Source organism: Protopterus annectens, chromosome 5.part0 (genome assembly GCF_019279795.1).
Source record: "Protopterus annectens isolate FY-2018-M chromosome 5.part0, PAN1.0, whole genome shotgun sequence".
NCBI classification, from domain to species: Eukaryota; Metazoa; Chordata; order Ceratodontiformes; family Protopteridae; genus Protopterus; species Protopterus annectens.
The window spans coordinates 220,420,905-220,439,884 of NC_056735.1; the positions used below are offsets into that span (position 1 = coordinate 220,420,905).

At 35.7% G+C, this 18,980-nt stretch overlaps 1 protein-coding gene across 1 annotated transcript in view; it reads left to right on the plus strand.

Moving 5' to 3' along the window:
• The window catches only part of RAB38 (RAB38, member RAS oncogene family), an 856,617-nt gene that overhangs the window by 164,935 nt on the left and 672,702 nt on the right, over window positions 1-18,980 (plus strand). The window lies entirely within an intron of this gene.

Here is an 18,980-nt window from a genome sequence, read left to right on the forward strand (position 1 = left end):
TGAATTGGATAGGATGTATGTAAATGGGACTTGTATTAGAGTCTCCTTTTATTGTAATTGCAACACTGAGGGCATAGTGTATCTTGCCCTTTGTAAATTTTGTAGTTGTTTTTTCATTGGAAAGACACAAAGAAAATTGAAAGAACGTATATACGAACACACTTTAGATATTAGGAAGAGAAACCATAAGAATGCTTTATCCAAACATATTGGTGAGAATCCTGGTCATGAGTTTAGTTTTGTTGGCATTGACCATGTGGTTAGAAATGTGAGGGGGGACCTTGGAAAGACTTTTTAGAACTTCAAGAACTTAGATGGCAATTAAAATTAAATGCTTGTGTTTATCCTGGACTGAATGAATTTGTTTCTATTAGCAGTGTTTTAAAACTTCGATCTTCTTATGTATAAATGTTTAAACTGCAGGTGAATGTTTTTATTAATAATATTTATTAACAACATCTATTACATTTATTAACTGTTTTATTCATACATTGTTTTATGTAGTGCTGTTATATGCATTGTATTTTTGTATATACATATATATATATATTTAGGTGGATTTTTCTTTAATTGTTATTAATTATGTCACATGACTGTTTTTGGAGGGATATTTAAAAGGTGAAGTGATGTTTGTTGGTTTTAATACCTCTGAAGAAGTCTGTGGATATAATCTGACAAAAGTGGCAAGGTTTTCAATAAATTCTGGTTCTCTGTTCTTGGTGTTGCTTGCTCCTTGCCTTAATTTGTTAAAGGTAGCCTATGAACAAATCAGCATATATGGGTGCAAAATATGTATCCATAGCTGTACCCTTAAGCTGTAGATAACATTTGTTAATAAAGCAGAACACATTTTTTGTAAGGACATGCTCTGCCAAACACAAAAGGAAAGTATTGAAACCTGGATTGTATAAAATTTTTTTCTCCAACCAATATTCCAATGCACATAATCCTGCACAATGTAGAATACTGGTATAAAGAGAAGTGACTTCCAAGGTGCACATCAACTGACCCGGCTCCAACTGAGTATCTGAACCAATATTTAGAAATTCTGTTGTATCCTGTATCCTTGCTCTGACACCTTTCAATAAAGGTTTCAAATACATAGTAAGATATGCTGGTAGAGGTTCAGTAAAAGAACCCTTTAAATAAACTATAGGTATCCCCGGTGTTTTATTGACATCTTTGTGAATTTTTGGAAGGAGATATAAGTATTATAGTGAGGGGCTAGTTTTTTATTATGTGATGTACAGTGTTCTAACACTGAGATTAATTTTTTAGACATATGTATTATGTTTAGAGGCATGAAGTTTGAGACTAAGATTTTTAAGAAAGAGGTACAAGCCACGTGTTATGTTCATTTTAGAAGTATGCATCCTACACATATATTTGAGAATGTATTAAAAGTCAATTTTTAAGAACCAGTAGACTTATTACTAGGCAAGATGACTTTATTTATGAAATGGATAACATGGCTGTTGATTGTAAGATGAGGGGATATGATAAAAAATTCATAGAAAGGACAAGAATGGATGCAATTGGTGAACATGATGGTTTGGTTAAATTTGGGTGTATTGTGAAACATCAGAGACACAAAGTAGAGTTCATAATAATGTGCAACCTAATCAGTTAAGATATATTACAAGATAGAATCAACATAATAAATTGGTACAAGTGATTATTAGAAACAACTGGCTAATATTACAGTCTAGTGAAGAGATTAAAGAATTTTCATATAAAGAGAGAAAAATCTGAAACAGTTTCTCTGTTATAGGGAACTGTACCTCAGTAAAAATCCGGTGGTTAATGTATGTAGAAGTACTGTACCTTGTCACAATTGCATGTTCTGTACTGATATCAATACTTGGCAAACATTTACACATCCTATAACTAGGGCTGAGTTTGTGTTTAATACTTATGCTGCATGTTTTATGGAAAATGTGATTTATTTGACTAACTGTATAGCGTGTGACCAGTTTTATATAGGAAAAACAAACCAAAAATTAAAAGAGAGTATTTTCTCACATCTCTCAGAGTCGAAGAGATATTGAGACAAAAGCCTTATGTAAACATATTTTGTCCAAAGGACGACAACATAGGTTTAAATTTAGAGTACTCCAGAGGGTATTTTTAGAGTCAAGGGGAGGCAATTTAGTAGTAAAAACTGAAACTCTGGAATATAAATGGATAAATTACTTTCAGACCGGAGTTCCACTGTGGTGACCCCTAACCGGGAAAAAGCCAAAAGACACAACAACAACTTTAGGACAGATGTTCCACCAGGTCTCAACAGCCAGCATACTATTAAACCTGTATTAAAAGTAAGACATGAATATATATCAGTTTATGTCTTTTTTGAATAGCTTTTATAGGCTCATAGGTTCATAGGATGATACTAGGCTATTGGCCGAGAGGCTCTTATAAGCCTAGCCAAGAATTTTTCCCATGTCCCTTCAAAGTCAGCACCTATTTCCCCTGTCCAGCAAGGACACAGGTGGGATCCCAGGGGTGTATTTTCTGTTTTCCATACAGTTATCCAGGTTCCTATTAAAGAGGGCTAGAGAGGTACTCTGATTGACATGGAGAGGGAGTCTATTCCACAGATGGGGGAGTCTTTAGGACACAAATCTGTCATGCCAACAAGTTCTATTAATGTCACAGACCAGGTTAAGTAAGGCCTTGTGTGTGGGTTGTGTGAGTGGAGTTTGTCTTATGCATATGCAGCAACTCCATCAAGGCTGAGTCTGAAATGGCCTTGTATGCCAGACATAGATCACCTCTGAGCAGTCTGCATGAGACTGAGTAGAGAGACAGGGCTTTTAGCCTATCTGTATATGATAGGTGTTTGAAACCCTGTATTTTCCTAGTCAGGAAATGCCGTGCTGTCTCCAACTACTGCATGTGCTTGGCAAGGTACATGCAAAAGGTGGCATTGCACTCGATAATGGGTCTGATAAGGGAGGAGTACAGGGATGTTATGACCTCCTTGTTCCTGGATGAAATACCATTATTTATGAGGTGGGCCATGTAGAAAGCTTTCTGTATAATGGAGGCAACGTGGTGGTCAAAAGTCAGGTTGCTCTTAACCTGGGTGCCCAAGTCCCTCACAACTGATTGCATGCTTAGTACATTGTTATCAATGTGATAATTAGTGGAGATGACATTTTCCCCAAAGGGGATAATGATGCATGTCTTGGCATTCAGTTTGAGACCATGCTTCTGGCACCAGTCACTATTTTGGGTAAGGCCCTCTTGGAGGATGTTCACATCACAAGGGGAATTTAAGACAGAACCTAGCTTGCAGTCATCTGTAAACTTGGTCAGCTACAGACCACTGGTTTTGGCTTGCACTTCAGAAAAGTATATCCCAAACAATAATAATGATATTTTGAATGTTTTATTGGGCTGGTAAAATGTAAATAAGCCACTACGCAGATAAAGTCTCTATATATGCACTTTTATGCATTTTTATTCATGTTAATGATTTATTAGTTGATATTATGTCTCTATCTAGTGCTTTTCCTTTAAATCAGTGGCTATCAGGCTAATTGTTTATTGGAAACTGGCACTGATAAGCTGTTGCTGTTTTTAAAAATCCTTGTGGAGTTCATTGAGTTGTCTGATGAAGTAGCTCTGGCTACGAAAGCACTCACCATTTTTGTACTGTGGATTAAACTTTGGAGTTTTCCTTGATACTATCTGCTGTGGTCTGGTGTTCCCTATATTTTTCTGCATATACTATTTGTTTGGGAACCCAGTCTGCTCATACCACCTTGTATTTTTTATTTGTTGTATTTTATTTCTTTGTGGTGTGGAGACATGGCAGAAGGTACTTTCAAGGTACCTGTTATGGAGCATCTATCAGAGCTGAATAGCTGTGACAAACATGGACTGAGGAATCTATCTTCCTTATATAAGGACAAGGACAATCCACTATTAACTTTTCATCCTGTATCGACATCCCCCACGAATGAGGCTAACTGTGAGTATGATTTGAACTCACTAAGAAGAGACTTAAATAAACTTGAGAATGATACATGAAAATTGGTAAGACTATGTATGCAGAGATTTCATTTTGAAGCATGCTTAAATCTTTGTATTGTGTCTCGGGGGTTAAGAGTTTTAAATATGCCAACTTATGGAAATATATATAGAGACTTACTTGCACAGTGGCAACAGATAAACTTGGAAACAAGCTACAACTACATGAAACTACTGATCTGATTTTTTAAACCAGAGAAGGATCAGTTGGCAGATAACAGAGACAAACTGTAAATGGAACTATATGAGAAGTACCCCTCTGCATTAACAGGCATTAGGGTAGAACACATGATTGAAACTATTAATGCATATGAACAACAATTGTTGAGCTACAAAAAGAAGAAGATCCAAAGGGATAACAATGATTTCTCAGCTGGATGGGTTTTCGGCTGGCCAAGAGAACAAAACAACAATAATTCCAGTTTGTGCACGTAGGAACTCAGTAAGAACTGAAAATACTATATCAGACATGGCTACATCCAGTTCCCCCTTAAATATGAATACAGAGCATGTAACTGGGAACAAGGAAGCTCCCCCTAGTGTTCAGATTGGCCAGCCGAGGACAGCAGGTGCTGATGTCATAGCCTCACCATCAGGCGGAAGTGGAGAATGTAGAAATGAGACTCCGCATATTTTGAATTGTAATGAAAAAACAAACGAGCAGCCCAGAGAAGACAACAAATGCTTGATGATGCCATATCCCATTCGCAGACCAAACTTTCAGCAACGGAGGCAGGGCAGAGGCCGCTTGAAGTGGAAAACATCAACAGAAGAGGAGAATGCCCTCACAATCAAAAGGATGTGGCAAACAAGAAACGGACAATAATTTGGAATATCTCTAGTCACAGTCTGAGCAAAGATGAGCAATCTGTTCTTAGTAAAGGCACAAGTTTTATACCAGCTAGCCATATGACGATTACAAAAAACATCATTGAACTGAAGACATTAACTAGAAACTTAATGTTGAAGCTGCATTTTCAGAATGGAAATGTAAGTAATAAAATCATTAATCTGTTTAGAAAGCCCAGTGGCTATGTGCCTATAACTGTGGGAGTCATTGAAGCATTTGAGAAGGCTTGCATTAATGATATTTACTTATTGTATGATGGTAGGAGGCACATTAAATGTTTTGTGAACTTGAACTGTAAAGAAAGGTCAGGACTTGAAACAGTTTGTAAGGATCATACTATTTGTTTTAGACCAGCTGATAAAGGGGGGCCACTTGTTATCATGGATTATGTATTCTACAGGGATGTTATGTTTACTATGTTAAATAATGAAGCAGTATATGAGAGAATAGAGCAAATACAGGTTGAGATTTGTGTTTGTAGAATACGCAATGATTTATTTGAATGTATGCAATGCATCCAAATCACCATGGAGCTGTATAATTATTTCCTGGAAGATGATCTTATTACTCCAATAATACAGGGACTGCCCAAGATACATAAGCATCCACATAATCCACCGATGAGACCTATTGTGGCTGAGCATTGATGGTGTACTGAACCACTATCAATTTATGTAGAACACTTTTTGAAGCCTGTACTAGCTAGGAATAAATGTATTCTTAGGGATACGAAACATTTTTTAATGGATCTAAATTATTATATCCGTAATTTTCTGCCCACTATGGATTGTTTAATGGTCACCTTGGATGTACAGTTCCTGTTTACTGTAATTCCTAATGGAGTAGGACTAGAGTTTTTCTGTCAACATCTTAAGGAAGATGGAATGTATGATACCAGAACTATTGATCTTCTATGTTTCCTGGTTGAAATTATACTGCAGAATAACATCTTTATGTTTGAACAGTGCATTTATAAACAAATGGATGGTGTGGCTATGGGCACTTTATGTGCCAATAGCTACACCAACCTTGTGATGGCAAAATGGGAAAAACAGCATATTATTGAAGGAACATGGTCAGAGCAGGGGCTGCTCATGCTATAGGACTGCAGGACTGCAGCCCCCCACCTGTAAAAGGAATAAAATAAATTCCCCTACTGTCGAAAATAAAAAATAAACTTAAAAAAAATTTTACGAGTGCTCCATGCATGCGTGCTTAGTTCCCAACTGCTGTGTTAGGCAGTCCAGAACTTCATGCACACATGCATGCTTAGTTCTTGACTGCTGTGCTAGGCAGTCCAGAACTCCATGCACGCATGCATGCTTCATTCCTGCACTTCAGACTGCGAAGGCAGGGAACTCCACCCTGCCAGCCCAGAGGTCTGTGCAGTGAAGACCACATAGACCAGAAGAACACTGGACTGCATTGCCCGCAGGCTGGAGGCTCCAGCCTACTCACATCAAGATCCATCACTCGCAGGCTGGAGGCTCCAGCCTACTCACGTTGAGAATAAAAAAACACGAAATATAAATATAGAACACCAAAAGCAGGAGCCAGGATACAGCAAAAAGGTTTAATGTCTTCTGGTACCTCGGCTATACAAAGCCTTCATAGGAATAATAAAAGACAAACAGCTGCATCTTTTTATACTTTTGCTAAATTGAATAATTGTGCAATTAATTAGTGCAAATTAATACAAAAACAATTAAATACAATTTCTAAACATTTCTTATTCACAAAAGACAAGATAAATTACTAAGGTTATAAATATTAGTTTTTTAAATGCCTTATAAAAAATTTTTTATAAAGTAATGTTCATTTCTAAGTTCAGACCCTTAGGCATAAGAGTACCAAAATTGAGAATAAATCTGCTTTCTAAATTTAATAGTTTTTGTGAATAGTTGCCAGAGCCTATAGCACTTGGTTTGGCAAGAACAAAAAAAAAAACAAAGAATCCAAACAACCATAATGAATTCTATTAAAGTGTTCTGAAATAGGACTGTCTGTTCTAGAGTTCCTAACATCACCAATGTGCTCCATAATACGTATTTTTACCTGTCGTTTAGTTTGACCAATATAATATTTAGGTGGAACACATCCACAACCCACTATATAAACAACTCCACAGGATTTGCAATCAAATCTATCTGTGGCATTAAATTTAATGCCATTGATAACACTTCCTGAGAGATTTTTAACCCTGGGGCAAATTTTACATCTGCCACACTCAAACATACCATTACCTTCATTCAAGTGTTTTACATTATATTTTAGACTTAAAAGTTCTTTTAAGTTAGAAAATCTACCATAAGAGAAACAAACCCTTTTAGCAAAAAGATGTCCTATCTCATCATTATCACAAATAATAGGCCACAAAAAATCTACAATATATTTAAGTCTGCTAGAGAAAGGAGAATATTTAGTCACAAAAAATATTTTTTCATTATTTATATTATTAGATTTCTTATGTTCATTAAAACTTTGTACCACATTATCTTTCAAACTCTTATTACCAAGAACCTTAAATTCACTATTTGTAACATTATTTTTTGAGTAACCCCTACTTAAAAGTCTATTTCTTACATCACTAAATTCTGCTCTCAAAAAACATTTTTCAGACGTATGTTCAAATATACGTTTGAATTCTCCAAAAGGGAGAGCCTCAATTAAATGTGTTGGATGTACACTAGAAGCATGTAAAAAATTATTTGTTGCTGTCACCTTTCTATAAGGTCTAAATTGAATGCTATTATGTATATCCACATATAACAAAATGTCAAGGAATTGTATACTATGTAAATCAACTTTATAGGTAAACTTCAAACCAAACTTATTGGAATGAAGTCTATCTACAAATTCACTGAAATCAGAAGTGTTACCTTTACAATTGAATATCAAATCATCAATGTACCTACGATATAAGACCACAGATTTACGAAAGAACTCTAATGTATAGAGAAAACTAGTCTCAAAGAAGGACATAAATAAAATTGCATATGTGGGGGCAAAATTAGCCCCCATTGCAGTACCTTCTTTTTGCAAAAAAATCTTCTCCTCACATAAAAAATAATTATGTGTAAGTGCAAATTCAAGTAAGAAAATAATGAAGGAAGTACGAGGGCCTTCCCCCAAAATATTACTAATAGCCTCAAGACCAAATTTAGTAAAAATACTTGTATATAAGGCCTTGACGTCTACGGTAGCCCAATATAATTCTTTATCCCAGTACATATTTTTAACCAAGGCACAAAAGTCATTAGTATTCCTAATATGAGAGATAACATTCTTCAGTTCTTTTTTAAGTAAACTATCCAGTAAAATTCCCACATTCTCAAGAAAGCAGCCTCAACTAGAGACTATAGGGTGACCAGGAGGATCACTACAATTATGATGTATTTTTGGCAAAGCATAAAAGGTCGCATCTCTAGGATTCTCTACATGCAATTTTTTCACATCTTTATGTGTTAGGAAACCTAATCTCTCACCCTGTTCTAACAACTCCAAAAGTGCTCCATTAAATTCCAAAATAGGGTTATGAAGCAATTCAATGTAGACACTTTCATCACATAACAAATCAAAAACCATTTTTAGGTAATGTTGTTTGTTCATAATCACCCAATTACCCCCCTTGTCAGCTTGACAAAAAACATATTTATCTGAAACATTTTGCATAGCTCTAACAGCTAGCCATTCAGATTTTGTTAAGTTAAATTCAATGAATTGCTTTCTAAAATGAGCATATTCAGTTTCAACTTTCCTAACAAGAATATTTTCAAAATTATTCAAAATAGCTGACTTCTTAGGTGGATAAAAGGTACTATAAGAGGGTAAAGAGGGAACTTCAAGCCTGCCATTACCAGTGAAAAAACGATTCAAATCTAAATCTGAACCGCAAGACATAGATTCAGACATATCGGCATCCACAGAATTGTCTAACTCATAATCATAAATGGAAAGATTCAATAATGAGTCATCTGAAACAGAAAAACTTTCATTGTTATCATTACTGTTAACATCCAACAAAAGTTGGTTAGCAGAATCTTGTGCTTCAAAGAAAACTTTTAAATATAATTTACGACAAAAGCGTTTTATATCAAGCACAATGTCAGCAAGAGCAGGTATCTCAACAGGAAAAACTTACTTCCTTTAAGCAAAACTTGATTCATATCATTAGTAATGTTTAAGTCGCTTAAATTTAAGATATGCAAATTAAAAATACTAGCATTGTTTTGCACAGAAGCAGATTCCAAGTTAACAGAGTCAACACCTACTGTGGATGGAAAATAAAAGTTAGTATCTTCTATTTCGACCCCTCGCTCTCGGCTTACACCTGTTATTTTGGCGAAAATTCCATCTGCTTTGTTGCACCATCTCTGAGTGCATCTCCAAATCATCTGTTACATCCACTCGTTCAAATAACACACTCTTCTTGCTTGCAGTAGTATCTGATGACGAAACTGAAGAGTCACACCCACTATGAGAACTTGCTTCCGTACTTCCACCCTGGGTTATACCATTTTTTCTTTTGCGTTGCCAAGAATAAATTAAGTCATTCCTAAAGTCATTTATGTCCCGATTTAACTTTTTCTTTTTACGTTGAATGACTTCAGTTTCAACCTTAGTAACTTCATCATTAATTTTCTTCATAGTAGTATGAAAACTCTCATTTGAAAAATCATTAACTAAACTGCCTTGTATCTCAGCAATCTGAGACTGGATCACACCCAGAGTTTTCTGATTACGTTTAACCAGAATTTTGAGCCACCCAAGAGTACATTGTAGTGAAACTGCCTTCCATTCTTCCAGTAATTCTTTTTCATCATCACAGAATCTAGAAGCAGGCAGCTTGTCTACTTGAAGACCTCTCGGTGTAATCGATAGGCTCAAATATTTTTCAAGCAAACGGGTATCATAAAATAGTGAAATCTCTTTAACCATAAGTTTTTTTTAAGTCATTGAATCTTTTATCATAGTTACCATCCACAGAAAATATCCAAGGGTCAGAACAAGCCAATTTATCTTCCCTTTCTTTCAGTAGGTTAGCAAACATAAGTCCATCTGTATTCCAAACAGGACTAGTCATGTTGAACCAGCTCCAAAAAAAAATGAAATATAAAGTTGTTTGCTAGCAGCAACCTCTTCATTAATTACAGTTTTCTTTAATGTGGAATATTTAGATGATGTTTACTTCTTCAGAGATTGTGCGTATTTACTGATACTGGTGGACTGCAGAAGTTTGAGTAGACTTTTATAATAGAAATGTTCTGAATTGGGTAGTTTTGTCGTTATTGGTGCATGCATTTTGTTTTATTGTTTACTGGAAATATGTTCTGAATTGGGCAATTTTGTCATTATTGGTGCATGCATTTTGTTTCATTGTTTACTGGAAAAATGTTCAAAACAAATTTAAAATGCCCTCTAATAACTGTACTATATTGTACAAGGAATATAATTTAATACAATCAGGAAGGTGTATCAAAGACCACATGTATGTTTCATGTGCAAGTGGCCTATGATTTGAAAACAGCCCAAAGTTAATCTTTATCTGCCACTGGCAAAATGTATTTTCTTTGAATGTGGGTTTCAATTCTGTTTCAATGAATGTGAGTTTCAAGGGCAGAGAAGTTTTAATGCTAAGTCTGTTTTTATTGCAAGACTGCATTGTTTTATTTAGCAGATGTCTTAGTGTTTGTGCTGTAAAATGCAAAAAATGAAGTCCAAATCATCGTAGAAATAAAGCAGTATGCACATTAGTGTTTATGGTAAATGGGGTAAAATAGCCAAGTAATGGTTCATTAGAATGGCTGCAGGGGGGAGGCTCCATTCAACCATGATTTTGTGAAGGGAAAGGGCGGCAAACACAAAGACAGCCCCGGCTGAACTATACCACTCAGCTGTCCAGATTTTTCACAGAATGAATAGATTTTTGCTTCTTATTTTTGGTTTGTTCCTCATAAAATGTGTGGTTTTCTGGCAAATAGTTTAGGAATTAAGTCACTAAATAATGACAGACACTAAGTCTCAGACTTCATAACCTTCAGAAAAATGCATGCTAAAGCAAGACCTGTTATTCTATCAATTGTCTCAGTTTATACAACAATTTATAGTACTGTTTATATGTTCCCCCAGTATATTTGGCCATGTCCAGATTTCCTGCATTAACAGGTTGAGAGGTATGTGCAAATAAATTGCTTTATAGAATTAGGCATATCCAAACCTCTCAACTGTTCTTGATTTTGGCTCAGAATGTTGCTGTTCCCCTAATAATCCCGCTGCAAAATGGCAATTTTGGAAGAAAACATGGAGGGCTTACAATTAAGAAATAACTGTAATAATCAGAGTTATAGATTACTTTTATTTCAGAAATGCATGTAGATTCTTTTATTTTGTCAGCTGCTCAAGTTAGCAGTACTAATATTAAAAAAGTGTCCCTTCTTTGACAGGTTCCCAGTTGTATTGTGTGGCTATTTTATATTTTTGCATCACATTTTTGGTCCATTTTTCATAAAATTGTGTTTTTTGGCAAATTAGCAGCAAATCATTAAAGACTGAAGTTAGAAAATAATGACAGACATTTGAGTTTCAGATTTCGTACCTTTCAGAAAATCCATACTAATGCAAGACCTACTATTCTATTATCATTTTTGGGCCTTTGTCCCACTTCTATGTATGGCTCTGTCCATATTTCTTGTTCTAAGGTTGAAAGGTATGACAAATGTGTCAGGGCCATCACAGTCAGCCAGAGACATTTCAAATTGTGACATACATGTTGCACCCCACTCCCCCATGTAATGACTCTGGATGTGTCCAAGCAAGGCAAGGAGCAGTTATGCAGTGTAAGTGTGCAGAGTATCCCCCCATCCAAGGTAGACACAAGTGCTACTTTTATACTGTCCTTGATTTTGTAGAATGTTCTGGTTTCTGTCATATTTTTATACTGTTGATTTATGCTTATTATTACTCAGAAAGTGCCTGTTCCTCTGTGTTTAAGTAGTAATGCTATAATGACCATCAGGTAAGCTTGTCTGAGATTGTAAGATGCAAGTAAGCTTTAATAAGCATACTGTTAAAGGATTGCCAACACTGAAAGCCTTTCTGTTGTTGCCATGCAGAGAATACTTACATAACTAGATAATGTATAAGCCTTGGGTATTGAAATGCATATGACAGTATTTGTAATAAAGGACAGGATTACATTATTTGAAGAAGCTCATTACATTTGTTGGAGACTTGCAGTAATCTTTGCAGGCTTTACCTGTAAACCAAACAGAATGCCAATCTATCATGTGTGGTCCATTACCTGTACAGTAATCCTGTAGAAATATATCTTGAGCTTGTTTCTTGTTTGCTTTTCATTTTTACTTTGATCATGTTTTCCCCATGAAACAAGTAGATAGTTGTCAGGCAGCAGGTCTTTTTTGGATAAGAAACATTTTTACAAATGGGGGTATCACAGATATTGTTACTTTCAGCATGTTACTTGGTACTTTAATAAAGCTGACTATAAATTATAATTAGAACTGCAGTGCAAGGAGAAGTGGTTTGAGTTGAGTGCTGCTTGTTTTTCTTATACTTGATTTTGACTGGCACTCCAGTAATGTATTTAAAAAGTAATTTATTTTTTCATGCCTCACAACCTTTTTGTTTCCATCTAGATAATAAGTAAGCTGTCATGCATTGAAATACTTTTTTTCTTCTACACTTCATTTTGTCTTGATTGGACTGTCATAATAATGGTTTGGCACCCAGGGCAGCCTATTTAATTAAAGTTTCAGTTTCTTTGGTTTTCAGCATAGCTCCTCCTCTTTCTAGTTGGACACACCCCTTCCCATTGACCTCCACCCACTCACCTGTCTCCTGCAGCCCCCCCTTTGATTTGAAGTCACCAGCCGCCACTGGGTCAGAGAAAATGGTATTCTATCGGAGATTTGTAGATGACCTCTTCCTGTTGTGGGAAGGAGGTGCTACAAATCTACAGCAGTTTTTGAGTGACAGCAATAGAAGTATGCACTTTTTGAAATTCACAGCCCACAGTTCAAATAAGAATGCTGAATTTTTAGACGTTAGTATAACTAGGAAAAATACAGGGGATTTTTGTACTGAAATTTTCCGTAAGGAATGCTATAAGAACACCTATGTCCATAGGCAAAGCATGCACCCTCAACATGTGTTCACTAATGAAATATAAGAACAGGCACTAAGGACTTCAAGACTAACAGCAGATGACAAGTTTGAGAAAGAATTACATCAGCTAGAAGATAGATTTATAGAGAGAGGGTATGGGAGGAGAGAGGTTCTTTCCATTACCTCGAATATGGGTTCTCAAAGGAGAAAGGAGGGAAAACCATACTTCTCCAATCAAGGTCAAGTTTATGAGGAAAAGACCAGGAAGGATAACCTGCTAAGAATTCCCATTATGTATGCTAGTAATATTAAATTACTGCAGAATATCTACCATAGGAACTGGAATACACTATGTTCTGATAACCAAGTTAAAACTTTGATCAGGACCACTCCTCAATATGCCTATAAGAACAAGAAATCCCTTAAGAGACTGTTATGTGGACCCAGATATAAGCAAGCAATAGATATTCAACCCACCACTCCGGTGTATGGGACAAAACCCTGTAACTCCTGTAACTACTGTCAATATATTGACGAGAGGGCATTTTAGACATCCAGACACTGGAAAGATTACCTATTTCAGACTTACAGCTGATAGTAATACCACTAGTATTGTGTACATAGCTTTCTGTGCTACATGTTTTTCATTCTATGTGGGAATGACCACAAGAAGGTTTCGTGACAGGATTAGGGAACACATATATGACATAAATAGAGGGGCAGGAACTAATGCCCTGGTTAGGCATGTTCTAGTAACAGGGGCAACACATAACTTTCAATTCAAGGTAATTGAGAAAGTTCCGCTAGGATGTAGAGGTGGTGCAATTAGGAATTTGGTAGGAACTAAAGAGCTTGAATGGATTATTAGGATACGTGCCAACATGGGCAAAGGCCTAAATGATAAAATTTGTATTAAACCAGTTTTAGTTAATAAGCCACTATGCAGATAAAGTCTCTATATATGCACTTTTATGTAATTTTTATTCATTTTAATGATTTATTAGTTGATATTATGTCTCTATCTAGTGCTTTTCCTTTAAATCAGTGGCTATCAGGCTAATCGTTTATTGGGAACTGACACTGATAGGCTGTTGCTGTTTTTAGAAATCCTTGTGGAGTTCATTGAGTTGTCTGATGAAGTAGCTCTGGTTACGAAAGCGCTCACCATTTTTGTACTGTGGATTAAACTTTGGAGTTTTATTTGATACTATCTGCTGTGGTCTGGTGTTTCCTATATTTTTCTGCATTTAAAATGTTTTAAATGATTAAATAGTTGTTAATATATGCCTTGTAATTAGCTAGCTAATAATCTTAATTGATTTTAATTAGTAAAAAGAGTATTTAAAATTGATGAGATTGATTGATTTTAAACATTGAAAAAGAGCTTGTCTCAAAAGCTTTTCATTTTTATACTGTGTTGTTTTATTAAACTCTTTTTGCGTGGTAACGGCATGTTTCCGATTTTGTTTTCTTGTTTGTGCCATATATTTATTTCAGAACATCTTGTCTCTGAAAAGGTTTTTTTGTTATATTACTGAGGAATGTCCATAACTATGAATCTTTCCACTAAGTAGCTGAAACAACTGCACAGTGGGGAACCCTAACTACAAAGAAGACCTCACAAGCAGTTATACCCCTTTGGCTCACACACACACACACACACACACACACACACACACACACACACACGCACACACACACACACACACACACACTACAACTTACTTACCCTGTACAGATTGCCATCACTGGAATGAATTGCTTTGGAGCCCTAGAGTTACATGGCTCTTGTGCAGAATGAACACCTATGAACCCTGTTGTATTTAAAGTTCATTGTGAACCAGTGCTTTAAGATGAGAAAGGAACTCATTATCATAGCCTCCACGTTCCTCTATTAACATAACGTCTCACAGTAATCAGCAAGTGATAGAGTGTTGCTACACTGCTGTGGAATGTAGTGTTGAAGAATCAACAGACTGCATGCTATGTATAGCTACTTATGTCATATGCAAAATTTTATTTTATTTAATTATGTATTTACATTTTGTTAATCATGTTAGGAGACTGCGATGATTAACAGTGAACCGTTATAAAACATAAGAGAAACAATTGTGTATAAACAAAACACACAACTCTTTTCATAAAGATAAACATTACAGTGCAGAAAATGAGCAATATCTCTGTAGACTTCAAAACATAGTTTTGTATAAAAGATAACAGACAAAAGGGGATCAAAGAGAGGCTCCTCAGGCATCACTGTGACAAAATGGTGAGAGGCAAGATTCGGACGCATAACTGCTGAGGAATTGCTGTATTCTGATGAAGTTCCTGTTTGTGCAGGGACAAAAGCTTTGTGGATCTGTTTCTTGATAAATATTCTTTGTGGATTACCTACTGTGGTTCATTTGCTTTTACAGTGTATTCTCAGTTCCGCGTTTGTGCCTGTTTCCTTTTTTGCTCTGTTTTTTGGTGATGTTTATTCGACAGACAAAAAGGTATGTTAAAGAGGAGAAGCTATGTTAGTATAACAGTAAGAATAAAAGTGTGGCTTGAAAGAAAAAGGTACAGTGTGGATGACATGCTGAAAAGGTGGCTTGAGATGAAAGCATAATTTAGTGTAATATAGATAAAATAGTAAACGTAGTGGGTAAAAGATGGGAGGTAAGTACATAAGATGGTAAGAGGACAGACATTGACAGAAGAAAGTGGTGTAGTATATTGTTTGGTCACTAGTGAAGTAATGGAAGGAAGCGAGCAAGAAAAATGTATGTTAATACATAAATAGGGAGAAAAGAGCGAATACTGAGTAATTATACCATATCAAATATGTCTACAAATTCCACCCTTATTGTAGGCATAAAGATATAATAAGCATAAACATTTCATTTTATTCATAACATATTATCAATAATTTGTACTTTATTTTAATATATACTTTATGACACTATCAGCATTCATAGTCTATGTGTTAATCTGTATTAATGGCAAATGAGGTATCAATAATATGAATTCTGTGGTTGACTGTTGCCTTGTGTCATAGGTACATAGGTTCATAGGTTCATAGGTTCATAGGTAGGTACTAGGCTATCGGCCCAAGGGCCTATGTAAGCCTAGCCAATAAGGTTCCCTGGCTTACGCCACCCCAGAAAGTTATTTTCCTGTGCCACAGTCGAGCAGAGACACAGAAGTGATCCCTGGGGTGTATTTCCTATTTCCCATCCACTCATCAAGATTTTTCTTGAAGAGTGCTAATGAAGAACTTTGCTTGACATAGATGGGTAGCCTGTTCCAGAGTATGGGAAGTCTCTGGGATAGGAATCCATCCCTCCAGGATGTTCTGTTTATTGTGGTGACAAGGTTTAGGTCCCTAGAGCATGTAGCTCGGAGGGATTGGGATTTCATTAGGTGTAGCATGTCTAGCAGCTCTGGGTTTGACATAGCTTTATATGTTAGGCAGAGATCACCTCGGAGTAGACGATATGCTACGGAGTAAAGCTGCAGTTTTTTTGAGGCCGTCAGTGTAGGGCATTTGTTTGAGTCCAGTAATCCTCTGTGAGGTACTTCTGTTGCCTTTCTAGCTGCTGCAGATGTCTTGAAACGTACATTCCAAAAGGGGTGCTGTACTCTATAATGGGTCTAATGAGTATCGAGTAGAGGGGAACAATGACCTCTTTTTTCCTGGATGAGAACCCTTTTATGATGAGTTGTACCATGTAGAAGGACTTCCTGATTACTGTGGCGATGTGACTATCAAAGGACAGACTACTGTCCACCTGGGTCCCAAGGTCTCTTGTCACTCATTCGGTGTTAAGTAGATTGCTGCCTATGTGGTAGTTCATGGGTACAGAATTTTTACCAAAGGGGATGACACTGCACTTTTTGGCATTGAGCTTGAGGCCATGGTTCTGACACCAGGCATGTGTCTCAGAAAGGCCCTTCTGTAGGATGTCCACATCATTTGGGGACTTGACTATGGCTCCTAGTTTGCAGTCATCTGCGAACTTCGTTAGACAGAGGCCTTCTGTGTTAGCCTGTACTTCAGAGAAGTAGATACCAAAACAGGAGCGGTCCCAGGACGGAGTCCTGTGGTACTCCACTAGTCACTGGTTTGAGGTCAGATTTGGAGTCTGCAACTTTTACAGTGTGGGTCATGGTTGGAAAGGGGCCTAGGACTAGTTCACTTACCTTATTAATGGTGAATATATAAATAAAATAAATAAATGTCTGTGTATATAAATAAAAATGCATACATTGTATAGAAAATATACACATTTATGTAATGTAATATTGTGTATATGTCCTGATTGTGTTTGCTTGGGTTTTGCCAAGTGGTCTTTTTCTTCCCCACTCCAAAGACATACTGTAGTTGAATTTGCAGTCCCCCATATTGTCAATAAATGTGCAAATGTGTGTATATGTGTGTGCACATATGCTATGATGGACTGATGGCTTGTCTTTGACTAAATTCCTGTCTTCTGCCTCATAAATATTGTGATAGGTAGTGATTTCTCTGCACCTGTAAACAGGATGACATGAATAATTTGGGAATGAAATAAAATGAAAAAATAAATATGGACTACATCAGCATCTGGCATGTAACACAAATTGTCTTGTACTGTAAGTTTACAGATAATTTTCGGTGTAAGCATGAACCGATTTCATAATTGTGCATGTATCATACAAACTATATCACTTGTATTCCATTTGTTCATTTTTCCTCTTTGTTTTAGATAGAATAATATTTCCCTTTGACTTTAGTGGGCTGTGTCAATTGTTTAATTTCCCATTGAATGTGGCTTCAAGTAGTTTGCTTAGTTCTTTATGAATAGAATGTCTTGTGGGTGTTTTTCTGAATAGTTTGCTTTGTGGTGGCTTTTGCTATATTTCTGAGGTGTATTTTCATCATTTTTGTAGTGCCTGTTAATTTTTGATAGGTTTTAGTAGTTTACTTTATTTTTAGTTAGTTTGAACAGTAGAACCATGTATATTTTGCCAGTAATGCCTTACTGATCAGCTAGTAGCAGTTAATGTTTAGTTATATTTTTCTGCTTTTTTGTTTATTCATTTATTTGTGTATATATATATATATATATATATATGTATATATATATATATATATATATATATATATATATATATATATATAAATATATATATATATATATATATATATATATATATATATATATATATATATATATATATATATATATATATATATATATATATATATGCATTGTCCTCTGCTCTGAATTTTATTTTTAGGGGCTTTATTTAGGTATGCATTGTCTTTTGCGGGGCTGGTATATATGAATTTTGAATGCAGTCTGTGATGTTCCTTTTCATTATATTCGGATTGGGAGCATGTACCTGTGTTTTCTTTTTTATTCTTATTTTATTTTTAAATTGAAGAGAATGAGATAAGCCATTTATCTTTCATTTTTACTGTAATTTTCATTTTTTCTTTAAATGTAAGTATAAATTTGGACATGGGTACTTGTTTTAGGTGGGATGGAGTATATTGGATTTGTATATGTGTCTTATTTTTGTGTAAATTCTGTAATCTTTTACTTTACTCTTTAATGAGTAGTTAAATATTGAAATTACAAGGGAATTCTAGTAGGGCTGATGATGCAAAGGATGTTAATAAACAAATGAAGTGTCCAAAATGAACATAAACTTTTGACCATGCAACAAAACTTCTGACAATGCACTAAAAGTGTAGCTAAACAAAAATAATTAATCTGAGAGAGTGGAGATAATGACAGAGTTCATATGAGAGAAGACTATTTACTTGAACTGTGAGTAATCAACACATGACACCAGACTTATTCAAATGGCTGAGTCACACACACATAAAAGAGTTCTATTGCATCTGTATGAAGACTGCTTGCTGAGTTACACCTGTTCTTTGTCAGATGCACTAAGATGCATCTTCTCCTCCTCCAGTAGATCATTTGTAAAACGG